Source organism: Tenebrio molitor, unplaced genomic scaffold (assembly GCF_963966145.1).
Source record: "Tenebrio molitor unplaced genomic scaffold, icTenMoli1.1 SCAFFOLD_636, whole genome shotgun sequence".
Classification (NCBI taxonomy): Eukaryota; Metazoa; Arthropoda; class Insecta; order Coleoptera; family Tenebrionidae; genus Tenebrio; species Tenebrio molitor.
Window position 1 is genome coordinate 6,238 of NW_027184194.1, and position 6,612 is coordinate 12,849.

The following is a 6,612-nucleotide window of genomic DNA, read 5'->3' on the forward strand; positions in this document are numbered from 1 at the left end:
GATTTCTTCTTCCGAAGAGTTGTATTCTGGCAAAATAGAAATTTATTCATAACATAACCTCAATCAACTAAATTATTTCGAATACAATAACCACATAACTACAAGTTGGATAGGCATGGGTGCAAAATACCGATAATGCATGAAACCTAATAATAATAATAATGACATAATAAAAGTTAATTAAAAATCGCTGTTTCACGTCTTTTTCTTTTTTGTTCGAGAGTTTTTGTGGTTCTGAAAAGAACCGTTTATAAATGTGTCGAAAACGAAAAACATCTATTTCGAACTGGTGTACTTGGTGACGGCTTTGGTACCTTCGGAGACGGCGTGCTTGGCCAACTCACCGGGCAACAACAGACGCACGGCAGTTTGAATTTCTCTGCTGGTGATCGTCGAACGTTTGTTGTAGTGTGCCAGACGGGAAGCTTCAGCGGCGATACGTTCGAAGATGTCGTTCACGAAACTGTTCATTATGCTCATAGCCTTACTAGAGATACCGGTGTCGGGATGGACTTGTTTCAACACCTTGTAGATGTAGATGGCATAGCTCTCCTTCCTCCTGCGCTTCTTTTTTTTGTCGCTCTTGGAAATGTTCTTCTGAGCTTTCCCGGCCTTCTTGGCTGCCTTACCACTTGTCTTCGGCGGCATTTTTCAATTCAATTCGATTCAACAAACTCGCGAACTGCTCTGACTCGTGTGCGTGCGTTAACTTTGCACCACCACCTTTCTGATAGGTAGTGTGTTCACCAGAACCCCACCTGAAAACGGGCTCCCACCAATCGTCACGTCCTATTCTCCTATCACGGAGGCTATAAATTCGAAGCACAGCTACCAGCTTTTACAATCGACGAGTCCCGTCCGTCAGTTTTATTACTTCTCGTGGTGTCTAACGAACGAACTTAAAATGTCAGGTCGCGGTAAAGGAGGTAAAGTGAAGGGAAAAGCGAAATCCCGTTCGAGCCGTGCCGGTCTCCAGTTTCCGGTGGGTAGGATACATCGTCTTCTCAGAAAAGGAAATTACGCGGAACGCGTCGGTGCAGGAGCTCCCGTCTATTTGGCCGCCGTCATGGAGTACTTAGCCGCCGAAGTTCTAGAATTGGCAGGAAACGCTGCCCGTGACAACAAGAAGACACGTATTATACCGCGTCATCTGCAGCTGGCCATCAGAAACGACGAGGAATTGAACAAACTCCTGTCCGGAGTTACGATCGCCCAAGGCGGTGTCTTACCCAACATTCAGGCCGTACTTTTACCCAAAAAAACCGAGAAGAAACCTTAAACGAACGATCGATCCATCTCCGTGGCGAAAACTCAAAATATCGGCCCTTCTCAGGGCCACTATAGCTTTTTTTTTTCGTAAAATGACCGATGCATCTTTTCTTTTTGTATTATTATCATTTACGACTGCAATGCCAAAAGGAAAGCAAGGGGTGTTTACGATCTTGGTACATTTATCAGGTAGTCAGTTAGTAATAATTGTCCGTTGTTTCTCGAAAGAACATCATGTTTCTTTTTTTTCCTCTTATTTTTATTTTGTGGTTCTGAAAAGAACCGATTTTGTATTTCGTATTTTATTCTGGTTTTCTCGAACGGTGAAGAGCGCCAGGAAATTAACCTCCGAAACCGTAGAGGGTGCGTCCTTGACGTTTCAAAGCGTAGACGACGTCCATCGCTGTCACGGTTTTACGTTTGGCGTGTTCCGTGTAGGTGACGGCATCTCGGATGACATTTTCCAAGAACACTTTCAGGACTCCGCGAGTTTCTTCGTAGATCAAACCGGAAATACGTTTCACGCCGCCACGACGAGCCAATCTTCTGATAGCGGGTTTCGTGATGCCCTGGATGTTGTCACGCAGGACTTTGCGATGACGCTTCGCTCCTCCTTTTCCCAATCCTTTGCCTCCTTTACCGCGACCGGTCATCTTTTCAGATTATTTCAACTGACACAAAATACCTGCACACCTCGTCCCTAGGAAGTCAACTACCGCAAAATTTCAACTAACGGAGCCTTATATAGATTCAACGGTTCACCATCGACCAATCGACGAAGTCAGCCGTTGACTTTGTTCACGTATAAAAGTACAATTTAATATGGCGGAATTTTTAGTACCCGTTTACCTTTCGACGCGTGCACGTCTAACGATCGTCAGAGTCGATTTTAATAATTGTCAGTTTTGTTTTTCATTCGTTTCATTCGAAATGGCCAGGACCAAGCAGACCGCACGCAAGTCCACCGGAGGAAAAGCCCCCAGGAAACAACTGGCTACCAAAGCGGCCAGGAAAAGCGCTCCCGCCACTGGCGGCGTCAAGAAGCCCCACCGTTACAGACCTGGTACCGTGGCTCTGCGTGAGATCCGTCGTTACCAGAAAAGTACCGAGTTGCTCATCCGCAAGCTTCCCTTTCAACGTTTGGTGAGGGAGATCGCTCAGGATTTCAAAACCGATTTGCGCTTCCAAAGCTCCGCCGTGATGGCCCTCCAGGAAGCGAGCGAAGCTTACTTGGTCGGTCTGTTCGAGGACACGAATTTGTGCGCCATCCACGCCAAACGTGTAACCATCATGCCAAAGGACATCCAACTTGCCAGACGTATTCGGGGTGAACGCGCTTAAATTTTTCCACATCGTGTTTCGGAAGAACAACACGAAACACGAATTTTATAACAAAAAAATCGGTTCTTTTCAGAACCTCAAACTTTACAGGCAAAAAAAAAATATATCGCCCTTCAACCGGAAATGAATAAAATAAAAATGTCAATAATCGGTCGGTCCTCTCGATTCGGGTTGGGTTGCGGTCGTTCGTAAAATTTTATTGCATCCTGTCATCACCTACCTGCCAGCTGATGCTATCTATTTTATTTGGTTTCGCCGTAAGGATAGTTTTATTTCTTTTTTTCGTCGTAGATTATCGTGTGGCCCTGAAAAGGGCCATTTGTGCGTGCCCCGTTGCCGGTAGTACGATGATGACGTCGGAACGAGGCACAGCCGAACGAACATGAGTCGAGTATCCATCCACGTTTCTCACTTTTTCCTCTTCGGCGAAGCGGCCTTTTTCACCTTGACAGGAATGGCTTTGGCTGTCTTGGGTTTGGGTGCTTTGGGTTTTTTAGTCGGACCAGCCTTGTTAGATTTCTTCGCTTTGGAAGGCGATCGGGGTTTCGGGGCGGCTCTAGTTTTCTTTTCTGCCGAGGAGGCGGCCGATTTCTTGGCTTTCGCTGCGGCGGCGGAGGCAGCGACGGCGCTCTTCTTTTCGGCAGCAGTCTTCTTCGCTTTGGGGGAGGCTTGTTTTTTGGCTGTCTTCGAGGAAGCCTTGTCGGAAGTCGTCGCGACGGCGGTACGTTTGGCGGATGATTTTTTCGTCTTGGATGCGGCGGACGAAGCGGGTTTCCTCTTGTCGGAGGCGGAGGCGACTTTGGCACCACCGGAGGTGGACGAGGCGAGCTTGAACGAACCCGACGCGCCCTTACCTTTCGTCTGAACCAGAGATCCCGACGCCACGGCGCCTTTCAGATATTTCTTGATGAAAGGGGCGACCTTTTCGGCGTCGACTTTGTAATTTGCGGCGACGAACTTCTTGATGGCCTGAAGAGACGATCCTCCGCGTTCCTTGAGTCCCTTGATGGCGTTGTTTACCATCTCGGATGTCGGAGGATGGGACGGTTTCGCCCTGGGATTTTTCGCTTTTTTCTCTTTCTTCGCGTGGGATTGAGGGGTGGCAGCGGAACCGGTGGTGACCGATGATGCTGTTTGATTTTCGACGTCGGCCATCTTTCACGTTAAAACGTTAAAAGTTAATAATAATTATTGAAAAAACACTTGCTCACACACGTACACTTCGAGCACCTCGTGAACGAGAATTGAACAAAAAAATTTTCTAAGTCTTTATAAAATAGTCGCCACTGCGGACGGAAGACTGAACGCGCACCGCGTCCGCCGTCGAAGAAATTGCAGGCCTCGGAATCGTTGCCCGCGTGATGGCATCGTCCTCTTTCCTCGATCACCATCGCCACCGTGTGATCAAGCTGGCCGAACTCGGTTTCCGAAGTTTCCCTGGAGATAGCGAAGTTCGTCTCGGAACGTCGGTGGGTTTCGAATCAGGTACACGCCCCTCCAACCACCAGCCCTAAATCCGGGTCGTCACGGTTTCGATTCGGGACCGACGGTTTACGTCGGCGGTGCGGGGTAGACGCGTCGATTCCGGGAATCCATATTTCGTTCGCCGAAATATTGGTCCATCTCTTCCCGGAATACCGCGCCACCTTCTCGATTTTACGACATCTTCGCGTCGCCAAACGCTTCCGAAACGGTCGAAGCACAGAAAGGACCTGGTGTTCGAACCGAGGCAATTCCGACAACAGGATGCCGCGAACCGCCTCTCCGACGTTCAGGTCGATCGTTTTCGGCGGAAGTTGAAACGGGACGAGTCGACGACGGGTCCCGTTGCCGTCCGGACCCTTCGGGACGGCCGAAAGTCCGTCGAGAGGATCATCCGAAAGGAGACGGTCTTCATTGTCCGACCGATGCCGCACCTACGAGTTTTCCGATATTTTCTTCGACGGATCTTCAGGTTTTCTTCCTTTCTTCCGTCTTTCTCTCTTCGTAATTTCGTGTCCGACCTGCGTCGTCCGAAGTCGGGGTGAAGATCGAAGAAAAAACGCCAAAAATAACAACTCGTCAGCCACGCACACCGCGTTCGAATGTCTAACGGTCCAACTTGGATTTTCGAAGATCGCCGAATCCGAGGGACGATAAATAATAATAATAATAATAATAATGGTAATAAATAATAATGTTAATAATAATAATAATGATATGATGATTATAACGATAATTATTATAGATAGGTAAATAGAAACACAGGTCTCCTCTCGAAAATCGGAACTTCCTGATATTACTTACATATTTCGGTCGATCCAAATGTGGGAATCTCGTCGTCGTCGGAGCAAGCAGCGCGGTAGGTGGGGTGAAATTCTGGATTTTCCACCGCCGCCGGCGGTCGAAAAATGTGCGACGCGGGAGATCGCCAGTCCGTCTAGTAGTCTCTCTTGTCGTTAGAGCGTGACGTGGTGGTTGTTGTGGGATTTCCCGTTAGTTCGGTCCGACGTCGGTCGTCAGAGGGTAAGTGCATACGGAAACGAAACGCATCGCGTTTTGATGTTCATATTCGTGCATCGGAATGTTAAAAGCAATATATTTTACACCAACGATCACACCTAAACACCACGGCAACGGCCATACCACGTTGAAAAGCACCGGTTCTCGTCCGATCACCGAAGTTAAGCAACGTCGGGCGCGGTCAGTACTTGGATGGGTGACCGCTTGGGAACACCGCGTGCCGTTGCCCCCCAACACTTTTTGTTTTTTTTTGAAATCCATAGCAACCACCGAACCGATTTGTTTTTCGTGCAGGTATTCGGAAACATGCACAGACCCGTATAATGTAGATTCATAGCTTTAAGTACTAGATAATTAAGAAAACAATTTTTTTTGTCGATTAATTGTAAACAATTGCAGAATAAAAACTCGTCAAACGGTAAAGGTTGTCGTTCGATCACCGAAGGTAAGCCACGCGGGCAGCGGTCAGCACTTGGACGGGTGACCGGTTCATTATATTCCTTCCGTGAGTTTAACAAAGATAACATATGCAAATGTCGTAAGTGCGACGAGGAAGACGGCGATCTTTTAATGTAAAAAAAATATATATTAGGTTACGCGTACATGCCACTTTGACTGCTGCTTTATTTTTTTGGTTTTTAAATAATTAGAGATCTGAATTCAACATATCAGTTCTATGTTATAATGGACAGACAATGTTGTATTCTTGGCCCCTAACACGTTAAGACCAACATAAAAACTAGAATAACTTACCATTCGTTAAACGTTAAACAATTTCGAACCACGTTTTTTTGAGCTCGAACAAACTCATAACACAACACTCATTTATTAGTCACTGGACCATTGTAAAACGAGAAGAGAGAAAAACCATGCGAAACTATTTTTAAAACGAAGAGAATAAAGGTTTTAAATGGTAGGGCTGTATGACAGACTTGTCAATTATCGTGGGGGGTACGGCTGAGATTTATGACGAAATCGAGCGGCGCCGGCGGTCGGTCACTTTCACGAAAGAGGTCTAAACACGGGTCGTTTACGATACCCTCTGGTTACTAGAAAAGTTCTAGACAGATGTTTGTCGGCTTTTCGAGGTATTTATTTGTGAGTCCAAAGACTCAATGGAGTAATATCGGACTGAAATTCCAAGATTTTGCTGTGTAATCCAAAAAACTATGTTCCTCGTAACATTTAACGATGTGTTAATTCAACTATTATTTTAATTTTTCGTATACGTATTTATACTAAAAAGTACAGCGCTTCCAACAGTGAATTGTGAATTGAAAATGTTTCAAAGAAAGATCGATAGTTTTGAAAAAAATTACATATTAATAAATTTAGATAGATTTAGAAGTATACATTGCACTTACTTTTCAAAATTATTGTACTTCTGATTTGGTTGAAATAACATAATATGTAGCAGTCATAGTCTTGTGTACATTGCAGTCGCGGCTGGTGTTGGGTAAAACCTTTATTTTTTAGGGGGTCATTACCCAAATGACCTCA

At 46.0% G+C, this 6,612-nt stretch overlaps 1 non-coding gene across 1 annotated transcript; it reads left to right on the forward strand.

Moving 5' to 3' along the window:
- The first annotated feature begins 5,221 nt into the window (after positions 1 to 5,221).
- On the forward strand, positions 5,222 to 5,341 carry LOC138140957 (5S ribosomal RNA). The gene has a single exon (XR_011162863.1). It is a non-coding gene; the product is annotated as a 5S ribosomal RNA (ribosomal RNA).
- Positions 5,342 to 6,612: the final 1,271 nt, after the last annotated feature.